This window comes from Festucalex cinctus, chromosome 1 (genome assembly GCF_051991245.1).
Source record: "Festucalex cinctus isolate MCC-2025b chromosome 1, RoL_Fcin_1.0, whole genome shotgun sequence".
NCBI classification, from domain to species: domain Eukaryota; kingdom Metazoa; phylum Chordata; class Actinopteri; order Syngnathiformes; family Syngnathidae; genus Festucalex; species Festucalex cinctus.
This window is the reverse complement of record NC_135411.1, coordinates 54,797,784-54,810,858: the sequence shown is the minus strand read 5'-3', so window position 1 is coordinate 54,810,858 and position 13,075 is coordinate 54,797,784. Positions and strand designations below refer to the sequence as shown.

Here is a 13,075-nt window from a genome sequence, read left to right as displayed (position 1 = left end):
CACGTTCCATGTTAAAATTGATAGCAATATGCACACACACCAATAAGTAGGGGCTTATTATGAGAAAATGGAGGCGTGAACCTTACAGTGTAGCAAGTGCTAGCTTGCTCATTCACTCTCAAAATTGAGTACAGAAAATTAAGTGTAATTTGTATAACAATTTCTCACTCACACCCTGTGAAAAACATTCAAGTCCAAGTGCAATCAGAAAGGGAGGAAACAAGAAGTGTGCGACAGACGTCCTCATTTAGCTTCATTACCCTCCCTTTAATGCCACCACACAGACACACGCAAATATAATAATAGTGATTAAAAAAAATCAAATCAACTTTGGTGTTGGATGAGGTCATTCTGCAAGAGTGGGCACGGGGGACAGTGGCCGCCTCTCCTTTTTGCTCTTGTTTTTTGAGCTTCATCCATGCGTGCCAGGCCGGTTTGCTGTAATTTGAAGGTTGACTTGTTTAATAAGCTATTACATTTGCATGCATGCATGCTGCTCACCCCAATTGACAAACACGCACTCACAAATAAATAGCAGTGACTCATCAGCAGCTCCAGTGGTGCAATCGGTTAGCGCACGGTACTTATAAGACAGTAACTTACGGAGTGATGCTGAGGTTGTGAGTTCAATCCTCACCTGGAGCAACTCATCTTTAAATCAAGTTCAATACAATTTACCTGACTTTAGATAATTAAGTAGACTCTATGTAGTAGGGCTATGACTGAGAAATTTTCTTGATATATACATATTTTTGGCGGCTTCTGCATTTAAAAGACATCCTCGTCAACATGCACTGTTCACACTTAAAACAGCTGGAAACAGAGACGACTTAGAAAAGCCAACTGTGCAACAAATATTTTGCTGATGTCGCTTTGTCTCACCTGTACAATGCTATGAGAGAAAAGTGTATCAAAGACCTGAGGTGGGGTGTGTGGGGGGTTACTCTTGGAGCCATGAAGTTTGACAGCCCATTTTATAATGTTAATCTGTTAAAGGACTGGACGATTATGGAAAAAATAATAATCACGGTTATTTTGATTGAGATTGAAATCACGTTAACAAGCAACAAATACTGGTATAATGTGTCAAAGTGCAGATGTGCATATGGAGTGTCTATAGAAACCCAGCAGAAGTAAAATGCATGAATCATGGATGACATTAATAGCAAGCATAGCAAAACACAAAACAACACTATTTTTTTTTGTCAAGTATATAATAACCTTATATGCTAAATTCAAGCCTCTTGCATTTTCTTCTTCATTTGCATTCTTTTTTAAGCATGACATTATCATATTTATTTTATTGCATGTTATTTTCACGAGTCCGGGTAGTTAGTGGGCTAACCTGGGAGCTCATGCATTGTATTTTGTGCTATATCATGTGGAAATGAATAAGCGGTCAAGAAAATGGATGGATGGATATCATGTGGAAATGTGTGTTGGTATGACAGACAAAAAAAAAAAAAAACCTACAAAAAAAAAAGGTACTTGGATAGTCGTATCCTTGAATTTTGAGAAAAGGAAAATTCTTTAAAATGTTGAAAGCTCAGCTTTAAATATGACTTAAAAGGGCAGCAAGAAATTAAATGAGTAAATAAGTAAAATAAGAAGAATATACTAAAATAGCAATAGAAAACAAATACTGTGTTATGTTTGGGTGGTGATAGAGGACCCAAGTCTTTGAGGCAGAGGAATGAATTCCAAAAATATTTCATGAAATCAAAACGGGGAGGAGAACCAGGAACAGGCGACAAACAAGAAAACAACAAAGTCCATAATCCAAAATAAAGCAAAACTAGGCACGGGTATGGCAAGACGAGGGGTAACAACAAGACATGGTCATTGTCTGAGTTCATCAGAATGGACCACCAAGGACTGACGGGTAACAGGGGCTAAAAACACAAACACTGATTGACATAACGGCGGCACGGTGGCCTAGTGGTTAGCACGTCTGCCTCCCAGTTCTGAGGACTCCGGTTCGAGTCCAGGCTCCGGCCTTCCTGGGTGGAGTTTGCATGTTCTTCCCGTGCCCGTGTGGGTCTTCTCCGGGTACTCCGGTCTCCTCCCACATTCCAAAGACATGCACAGCAGGTTAATTGGGTGCTCCGAATTGTCCCTAGGTGTGCTTGTGAGTGTGGATGGTTGTTTGTCTCTGTGTGCCCTGCGATTGGCTGGCAACCAGTCCAGGGTGTCCCCTGCGTACTGCCCAGAGCCAGCTGGGATAGGCGTCAGCGACCCTTGTGAGGAATAAGCGGTCAAGAAAATGGAAATGGATGATTGACATGGCAAGACACATGTGGCTGAGGGCACTGATTGGTTGGCACATGAGAAAGGGCAAGCAAACACAGGTGGACATGATAATGCTTGACAAGACAAAGGAGGCACACAAGGAACACAGAACACAATCAATCACGACAGAAACCAAAGTAACTTGAGGACAAAATCAAACTAGACACAAACAGCAAAACTAACCATAACCCAACCCAAACCATGACATACTGGATGTTTCCATGCATTTTAGCCTCTTAAGCCCGGCGCACACGAAGCGCCATCGGCTCCGGGTGCAGACGGCTCTTGTGCTGATGGCACTCTTAAGAGCACACGAGGCACTGTTGGCATAGCTGTTTCAAGTTGCGTTGATCACATGATCGTTAATGTGACCATTTACGATGGCGACCTCCGAGCTGAGGAGGATATTGCTGTATGTTTTGCTACTGTGCCAAAAAAGAAGACGACTTGGGGCTGCTTCTATATGGTGTCTAAAGAACGCGTGCGCCATGGATGGAGCCTGAACACCAAAATTATCAAACATGTTTGATGAAAAATGCCCCCGCACATGAGGCGCGGATGGCGATTGAGCGCTTCATGTACGCCGGGCTTTAGGGGCAGTGTGGTGCCATACATCCATGGTGTTCACATTTACTATGAGAACAGAAGAGAATTGCAATTGAATTCTATTAGATTTTAAATTTAATTTGTAGTGTTATCTTACCTGTGGGTGTGTATCAACATTTGTGTGTAAATATTCGTTATTTGAAGGACTATCACTGATGCTAATTCAAGGCTAGTTTACCATTAGCATTTGAATGTGATCCTCCATTGACTTTAGCATTAGCGCTAGGCTAGAGAATGTTTTGAGAACAAAGCATGTTTTGTATTTAAATATACAGTGGATGTATTTCTTCTTGCCGCGTGTTTAGTTTTACAGTTAACTCCAACTGGGGTGTCATTAAACTGCTTAAAGGACATTTAGGGACGGCAGAATCACATTGATTTGCTCCAGACTTGCTATAAGCAACATGATCCATTTAGGATACTTTTCACAACATAGGGAATGTGGAAATGCACCATGGCATTCTATACATTAATTTTATTTCTTTGATTATTACATTTTAAAGATCGATAGAAACCAAAATCTAAATCACAATAAAATTTAGATTAATCATCCACCCTAGTTTGTTGAATATTTAAGATGTTAATTTATTAAGGATGGTGTTAAAATACATGCTGTGACACAAGGTAATTGTTTTTCTAATGAAGCACTTATTTTTACATTAACTGCAAAGAAGAAGAAAAAAAACAGGATGGGAGAGTGTATTGATACCAGGTATTGCACCGGGTCAATACCTGGTATTGGCTGTTTTACAATCAAGAACGTGAAATTAGATGAAATGACATTTCCACTAATTTTATGCAATTTAAGGGAAAATAAAGATATAGAGGAAATTTTATGTACTACTCAAGTGTTGAGTACTCGTACTGGTATTGCTCTGGAAAAAAAAAAAAAAGCGGTATCGAACATCGCTATTTAGTAGCAGCCCTAATACCAAGAGGTACCTCCTCATTATTTACTATAGTGTATATGTTCGACAAAACAAGCAGGTTCCAATTGCTTTTTGTGTATGGTAATGAACCATGCAGCAACCATGGTTTACATCTAATCAATGAACTTGCACCTTGCCCTCCATCACTCCCTCGTTCACCTCCTTCTAATGGAAAGAAAGATGCATAAGCAGGGGTGAGAGAACCATAATAAAGGGGGGGGCTGACATTGAATGCTTTAGAATTAAAATAGTAAACGCCGCGTGTTAGTACGAGTGAGTCATTTGCGTGCCCAATGTGTGTTGTTTGAAAGTGAGGCAACGCTGTTGTGATTCACTGCGGCTCCATCAACCTCCTCCTCTTTTGACTCATCCACTTTGCAACTCCTGCGTGTGTACTTCTGTCTGTGTGTTTTCAGTGGTAGGTATCACCATGACAACACTGACAGACTTTCACTTTCTGAGGGTACTGTACCTATGACCACCCAAATGACAACGTTAGTCCTTCAGATTACGGGGCATCGAGCTGTAAAAACCACTGAAAACACTGAAACATGCATGCCAAGCCAGTAGGAGGTGATGTCACTTCACTTGACTTCACTGAGAGGTTTACAGTAAAGAGATTTATGATGGTCACCTGGACATTCAGGGTTTGCGTTTCACAAATTCATAGTACTATGGCATTCATCTTGTCTTCTTTTTAAAAACAGTATTTTAAAGGTTTTTTGTTGTTTTTTTTAATCTGAAAAATAGAAACTTCAAAGCTAGTCTCAAATTCACCTTTTTGCGTATTTATCTGTGAAACCTATTCCGAGTTAGTCCTTTAAAAACTCTATAATTTCTTTTTTTGTACATCTGAGGATGCTGCCAGTCTGGTCTACATAGAAATTGTTGTCAAGGAAGTACGTTGAAGTCATACATAGTCATAGTGAACTAAAAGACAGGCTTTGCATGTTAAAGAGGAGTTTCGTTTGGCTTGGCTTGTGTGGAAGCTACGGAGAGTCTTCGCTGCATGTCCATGTACACGCAAAAAAAAAAAAAAAAAAATCATAACACTAATAATAACAAAAATGTGTTTAATGGGGATTACAATATATAATCCTATGAGAATAAAGACATAATATTAAAAGTCATATTTTAACAAGTGATTGTTAAAAATACAACTATACTGATTTGTTGCACTATTTCAGAAAAAGACAGCTTTAGTCTCTAAAAAATAGGACTATACAATTGAAAAAAATATGCCTTTTGTCCTGTGTTTAAAAAAAAAAAACAATTTAAAAAAAGACTTTATTCATGTAGGAATGTTGGATTCATGTGATGTGATGATAGGGCACAATCATATAAGACCTTTTAAATAGCCCAAAGCTAGGTTTAATACTGGTTTAATACTTTACTATTGTTTATTTTAATGGCACACCAGTTCCCATATGTATGTATTGTAAATGATAAGATACAACATTTATATAATTGAATGTCAAATTATTTTGTGGACCCTGAAGTGACCACTTTTGGACGTCTGGGGACTTCTGATTGAGAACCATTGTGTGAAACAAAAGTGGCCTCTGCCACAGATATAGAGGCCTTCAAAACTCCCTGTGACTCTTCATATGGTATTTATCCATCCATCCATTTTCTTGACCGCTTATTCCTCACAAGGGTCGCGGGGGGTGCTGGCGCCTATCTCAGCTGGCTCTGGGCAGTAGGCGGGGGACCCCTGGACTGGTTGCCAGCCAATCGCAGGGCTATGGTATTTATAATGGTTAAAATTTTAAATAGTTGCCGTTGTCATGAAGAACACAAAATACTGCTAGGTTGTAACATACACCGGGAAAACGCTAAATGCTTGTCATCCCTCGGTGGTCTTGAACCACCAACTTTTCAGTTAATAGCCGAACCAATTGCGCCACAGAGACAGCTAGTCATACATTCAACATGTATTGCCATGAAAAATTTACAAATCATGAAAATATAATATTGTAAGGAATCGGATGCATCATTACAATAGAAGTCAAATTTATTTATTATATCACAGATGGATGGAAGAATGCATCTATTCATATTTATTTATTTATTTATTTATTTATTTATTTATTTATTTATTTATTCATTCATTCATTTAATAGTATATATTTAGCTCTCAGCACAATCCAAAAATAATATTTTCACTTCAAAGAAATGCAATGAAAAAATACTGTGATGATCTAACTTTACATAAATCATTAAAAATAATAATTAAACTGTTTCTGACAAACTGGATATTTTTTTAGATTAGTCTAAGATTTTTTTTTGTTCTTCTTTGCTTAAATACGCACATCTTCTATTATGCTGAATTTGAATCGATTTTCCCTGTAGTGATGGGGTCAATTTTGAAAACATGACAAAAACAATTCTTGTCATGTACTTTATTAAAGTTTTTTGTGAGTGTCCCTTTAAAACACTCTCCACTTAGCTTTTAATTGGGTTTGACGTGTCAATGAAGTCATTGATGTGTGTCAAGGACACGCGGTGCGCTGGCTAACAATTAAAAACGCCGCTTAATGGGCCCACGCCGCAGCTATTCCGAGCTTGTGTGGCGAGAGAGCGCCGCACATCTATTAGAGGGAAAGCAGAACGCTCCGGTGAAGTGGGCCAAGGTCACAAGCCCCGCTTCATTTTCAGGCGTTTGCGCTCCGTGTCGCGCCGACACTCCACGGGCATTAACATAAACGTCGGCCTGGGAGAAAGCTTTTAGTGCGGCAAAAAAGTGGCCGTCAAGGATGTGTAGTCGTTTATGTAACAAGTCTCCCTGGTGTGGAGGAGAGGCGGGCTGCTCGAGTGCCCTCAGCGTTCATTACACAGCCTGGTAAAAGGCCTCAGTGCGCTAAAAAGACACCGTTATGGAGGTACATTTACACAACAAGCATTTAGTGTGTTTTGGAGATCCGCTTGTTGACAAAAACAACCACAGAAGCTGTAATGAGCATGCCAGGCCAATAGTTGGCGATATCACTCTGTACAAAACAACCCAAAACGTCAACATTTAACGTGAAGTCCTCAGTCAAAATGGTCCCGTGTTTGTTCCGAGGATGCTGGATCGACTCGGTCCTCTGAGTCAAGCAAACAGGAGGCAGTCTAAATCAGACTGCACAGGGACTTGTGGTATCAAAGGTGAGTGTGTGTGTAAGAGGGGACATATGGGAGGGTTGGGAGTGTTGATGTGGGGCAGAGGAGGAGGAAGTTAAACAGCAACACACAAGAGCCCCAATGTACGCCCTTCAAGGCTGTACTGTGCCTCGTGGGGGCCACAGGGCGGCCCTCTGTGTGTTTTGGAAGGTGGGCGGTGCGTTCAGGGACCACAGAGACCCTCGGTCGGGTGACGAATGGACTGTGAAGTGGCCAGCTTGTCGAGCTCTGACTGAGCGCAGTGTTAAAGGAACAGGATGTAAAACTACCTAAAAGTGTGGAAATTGATGGAAAATGATTTTCTATCCGTGGGGTGGGCAAAATATAGCTCACGGGCCTACTGCCTGAGCCGCAAAATATTTCTTTCTGTTTGTAGTTGGTGATTTATTTTTCGGGTTCTAACTAATGTGGCAGAAGAGGAAGCCAGCGTGCTGTGACTCCATTGGTTAAAGTGACCAAATTGGACATGAGTCATGGCAGTAAAAGCAGAAAAAGAATGCGCTGACTGAACTGAATATCCGATATGTGGCTAAAATCAGGTAGGATTCTTCCAAAAGGTGCGTTTTAGCAAAGTAACCATAATTTTGTATTGGTCATATTGGTCACGAATAGACTTATTTAAAAAAAATAAAAAATACGAATACGATTTCTTCCAATGATGCATCAGCAGTCACTGTCTGAAACAAGCCAATGATGGGACACTCAGGAAAGTCCAGCTTAAACAGAATTTACACAGTAGAGGAAAAATAATGTTGTTAATTCATCTGTCATTAAATAATTATTGATTTATTTCAAATAAAATACAAATATTAGTACATTTAAACATTATCATTTGTGTGTTATTAAGTAGTTTATGAATGAGAATAAATGAATTGTAAAACTATCATTTTATTTTTGCTTTTGTGGCACTTCAAACTATAAAATAAAAGATTAAGAGAGGACTTTAGATGGCAAAATAATCATACAGTTAAATAGATACAACTGAGAGTCGCAGCGTGAAAAATGCTGACTCGCCAGATGGCTCCAGTTGGTCATTCACTCGACGAACTACTGCATCTTTTCTCACAAACATGACACATAACGTAAAACATACATATAAAGTATATAACATAACGTAAAACATACATATAAATGTGAGGTGCCTAAACTTGTCCCCCGTCCGATGTTTTGGCATTTCTCTCACTTATAATCAACAAGGCAAAATGAGATTAAATGCCTAATCTTTATCTTTTGCTCAAAAACTGTGCTGATGTCACATCTAAAGTGATGCGATGTCGCCATCTACAGGGATCTGTACAAGCCTGAATTTCACAGACAGGCTGGGTGAGGCCCTCTTTCACATCTACCTCTTGATATATGAACAGTTGGATATCATTTGGTGAATATAAAATAAAAAGACAGTGAATAGGATAATTACATGAATGGCAACAAATACTATTAAAATGAGCATGAATTATTATCTTAATATTAAAATAAACAATTTTGCATCCACTTTTTAACATCTTTTATTTTTTTTTGTCTGACTCAGTCCATTTTTAAAAATCAAATGTGGCCCTTGAGTACAAACCAACAAGTCCTCCAAGAATAACGACCATATTGGTCGTTTTACCATGCACCAAAATTTGACTGTTACATATTGTAGTTTAGCAACCTCTATCGGCCATGTTAAATAGCAAAAAAAAATACAAAACTGAGACTCGAACACGGATCGTCAGTCCTAGAGACTAACTTACTGAGCTAATATTCCAGTAACGATCTTAGTGTTCATTTATTGTGTTGACACCTATGTTGATTCGCCGTCACGGACTAATGGTTGGGGTTAGGATGAGGCTTTCAGTGAGGTTGTACAGTACACGTTTGTACACACCGGTACATTATGTAGTCAACACTAACAGAATCACTGGACAAAAAGCTTAGTGATATAGACGGACCTGTTTCGAGACTCATTTCAGTATTTTGGTGCAGTTTTACATGGCCGATGGAGATCACTAAACTAAAATATGTAAAACCTGGTTGTAATTGGTACCTTTGCAAAACGACCTATGTGGTCATATTGTGTAGATATATATGTGTCTCGTACAAACATATGCCTATACCAGTTCTTATCTCCTTACAGATAACATGCTACTTAAAGGTATGATCAGGCAAAAATAATTTGAAAAACATGATCGCCTAGGACCACAAGGTATTTGGAAGTATTTTCAAAAAACAGAAACTTGTGAAAGCCTCTTGAGTTTTTCCACTTTTGTAAGGTTTTCATAGACAAGTAGTTGCATCCGTTTCATTTTTTTTGTGCACACGTTCAATGTGACAGCGCCGCTGCTACCGCTGTTAACCTCATCCTCGGCTGTTTTGTCAGCACAAAAAAAGCCACGGGAAGCAAAAAAAAAAAAAAAAAAAAACAGTGAAGGATGGTCTTTTTACTGCGGGGGACAACAATTTATGGTTCAATTACGCCGCGTGTCATGCCGCCATGAGCTCGTGATGATTGCGCCCCAGCTCGGGGGAGATCAAGTCAACACGCTAACTAATGTAGCGCCAAGGGCGGTCTCTTCATTCAACGAGAAAATGGTGAAGTCCACTTATGAGCACTAGGTTGGGAACCAAACTACTTCCTCTATCATAATTGTGCTACTTCTAATTGTTCATCGCCTTTGTATAGCTAAAAAAGAAAACAAGAGTGATGTTCTGCCACCTATTAGCGATTCACTGCTTTCATGTTTTTTTTTAACTACTCACCATTTTTTTTGCTAAAAAAAAAAAAAAAAAAAAGCTGTTTAGCTAGGCTAACACATCTTATCTTTCTTTCTTTACACGCTCTCAGCATGAGGAAGGTAATAAAAGCTGTTCAATGGTGCAAAAGGCGTACAATTGTTCCGTGGGGATGCAAGCGCCTGAGTCAGCTTCCACGTCAATCGCAGCTTAGCTAGCGGTCTAGCTAAAACTGTGCTGGTACAACTCCCATCGATATCCAACCTCCACACCGTGCGGCCCAATCGATAACGAACCAAGGCGACACCGAGCCCTCGCTGCAGTTTGGACATCATTCCAGACCAAACAATGCGGCCATGGAGGCGACAGGCGGCAAGCAGCTGGAGTCTATTGAACGTCACATCTTGCCACCTGTAATGACTTGATAGCTACAATCCGTTGCCTGGTAGCGGGATGAGACGTTTGCCATGAGGGGATAAAAATCAGTCACAGCGGCCCTAATCCACAAACCTTTGATGAATAATAACATTAACAACTATTTGAATACTTTGAAGCACTTTGAAAATGATCACTGTGACTCTGGTTTGCGAAAAGTACATTTGTGAACTTTTTTACAGCTTTCTATTTATTTTGAGCACATGTTGCCGTTGCTACCAGCTGCAGCACACTGGAGCTGTGTTAAAGACTCGGCAGCATAAACGCGTCACTGTGTGTATGTTTGTTTAAGCGTACACACTGAGGCCACTGTGTATGAGCAGGTAGAGAGGTGTGCCCGTTAAAATGACTTCATTGAAGGCAAACAGGCGATGGAGCGTTGATGTCGGCTCCTATGGCAGCTGAAGAATGTGATGTTTTTTTGCTGGTTTGTTTACGCAATAATGGAGTTTTGTAGTATGGCTAGGCCTCAGACTTTGCCACCATTCTACTTTCACTTGAAAGCGCCAATGTTTTTGCAATGTAGCAGAATCAATCTGTCTTGTACTGTATATGATCTTTGACAAATCTCTAGGACTCTACAAAATGGCGGCTTCAAAACAAAATGGTTGACTTTCTGTTTCTTTTCAGGCCTGGCTTCTTGGGACTTTTTACTCACGATAGACAAGCCTCCCAAAGTGAAAGTGGCATGATTTTAAAAATATATATTTTCCTATAATTATAGCAGCACAGTGATCTTATGTTTGGCATTGTAGCCCCACATTTAGGAGTTTTCAGGTTTGATACTGTCATGACTGTGTTTTGTTTGTGGCAAATGTCTGATGTTTGGTTTTATTTGACTTTATTTGAACTGATTCAATCAGCATGTAATCAGCAGCTAGTTACAACTGGTCAGAAGCTATGTGGTGTCAGGAATCTTTAATATCTTTCAACTGGTCAGAAGCTATGTGATGTTAGAAGCTATGTGATGTCAGGAATCTTTAATCTCTTTATCTGGTCAACAGCCAATCAGATAATTCCATGTCAGTCCTGTTAGCCACATGTCTGACCACAGCCAATCGGATCCATTCGCTGCCTATATAAGTTGACAGAGAAGCGTGTCTCTGCCGATTTATTCCTCTGTCCAGCTGGCCCCCTGCTCTTCTGTTTCCCTGTGCACCTCCACAGCCCAAGTTAGCTTAGTGTCTCATGATTCTTGATACATTCTCATTGTTTCCGGTCTAGTCAAGTTAGTTCCGCGTCTCTTGATGTTATGTGAATAAAGTGTTAAAATCTTATTTGTGTCTGCCTTTATGGGATCCAACCCCAGAACATAACAGATACTGGGCCGTCAGACATCAGTTGTATTGTATTGTGTTCAAATGCAAGCAGCTTTAATTGTTTGTTAGTTCAGTGTATCCTTAAAAATCACAAGCAAAAAATGTGTTATTCCTCAAAACTACAAGAGTGAAAGAAAGTCAAATTTGAGCGTGGCCTCCCCCAGGGCAAGCTGTATCAGTGATGCAGCCTCCCACTGAGTAGCGTGGCAGCTTCTGTTGGGTTTTTTTCCCCGGGCGGAACTCTTCCTTTGGGGTATGCCAGTCAACTAGGCAGGGGGGTGGGGGGGGCTTTGCCATGGTGGTATAGGGGGCCCCGAGGCAGGCTTCATGCAGCTGTCAGAGTCCCTTTTTGCACTTTGCCCCTTTTTTTTTAATTCCACCCCCATCTTCCTACATCCAGGCTGGCATGAGGCAGCGACCCAGGCCAGTGGAGGGGACGAGGGCGTGAGAGGGAAATGGAAAAAAAAACACATTCCACCTCAAGTGGAAATTGAAGTTTTTGTCAGTGAGTTTGTGAAAGTCGTGAGTGTTAAATAATATGTAGCATTCATTCTGGAGATAGTTCATGAACTGATTCGGTCCAACCTTTAGCACACTTTCTATTGTTCCCATAATACATTTCATTAAAGCTCTAAACCAAATATACTAGCGGCTGCTTTGCACTCATGACGGCATCACGTTGTCCTCCAGCTAATTGGGAATTAAGTGCGTGTTTGCACTGGCAGGTCAGCAAGCCGCCAGCGACGTCTTAGCCGCCGCCGCTTTTAACTCATCGCGGAATCCAAGCGAAGGTCGCTAATGGTTTTTTCAAGAGAGGTCAGCTGACATTTGGACATCCATCTTCTTGGTTGTGTGCAGGCTTAAAGATTTTGGGGTTTGGCGATCACCTTGGCTCAGCGGGTGACGCGAGCCAAGATGGCGGCCGCGTGCAAACTGACGGAAGGTCATAACAAAATGGGTGGAGGGCACGGCAGGAAATAATGAGGCGAAATAGTGACGTTCAAGAAGAAAAAGACCACAGAAGGAGAAATCACTTTTTAACATCTGCATATTCATAAAGAAACAATGTCATAGAAAGCTACTAATATAATATAAATGGTCATTGTGATCCAATACAATAATTCAATACAATTCAAAACTATAAAAATGATAATTAACTGTCAAAAAACAAACAAAAAAAACTTAAATCTGTCAAGGATGACAGCGAAGACAAGCGTCGAAGGATTAATTCTACAATGGATTTACTTTTTCTTTGGCTTTTTTTTTTTTTTTTTTTTTTTGCAAGACTCATTACAAACCAAAGGAGATCATGGCACATTTCTTAATTGCTTATTTGTAAATAAATTATTTTTTGCTATAAAGCAAAAAATGTGCCAATGTCATGTTTTGGTTCTGTCGGGTTGGGTTTTTGTTTGATTTGGAGCGTTCTTGTCTTTTGCCTGTGGTTAGTGTTATGTGTTGTCTCGTCATGTGTAGCCACGTCCACCTGTGTGTGTCTTCCCTGCCCTGTGTTTTGACCAATCAGTGCCCTCAGCCCCTTGTGTCTCGTCCAGGTGTGTCTTGTTGAGTCAATCACGCCCCGTTCACACGAAAGCCCGTTTCAGAGTATTCACACAAGTTTCT

At 40.3% G+C, this 13,075-nt stretch overlaps 1 protein-coding gene and 1 non-coding gene across 3 annotated transcripts in view; one reads left to right on the top strand and one right to left on the bottom strand.

The window, feature by feature from the left end:
• znf385c (zinc finger protein 385C) overlaps window positions 1-13,075 on the bottom strand; it is a 165,288-nt gene that overhangs the window by 144,907 nt on the left and 7,306 nt on the right. The gene's annotated exons all lie outside the window — the stretch shown is intronic.
• On the top strand, window positions 552-645 carry trnai-uau (transfer RNA isoleucine (anticodon UAU)). Its single transcript has 2 exons — window positions 552-589; window positions 610-645. It is a non-coding gene; the product is annotated as a tRNA-Ile (tRNA).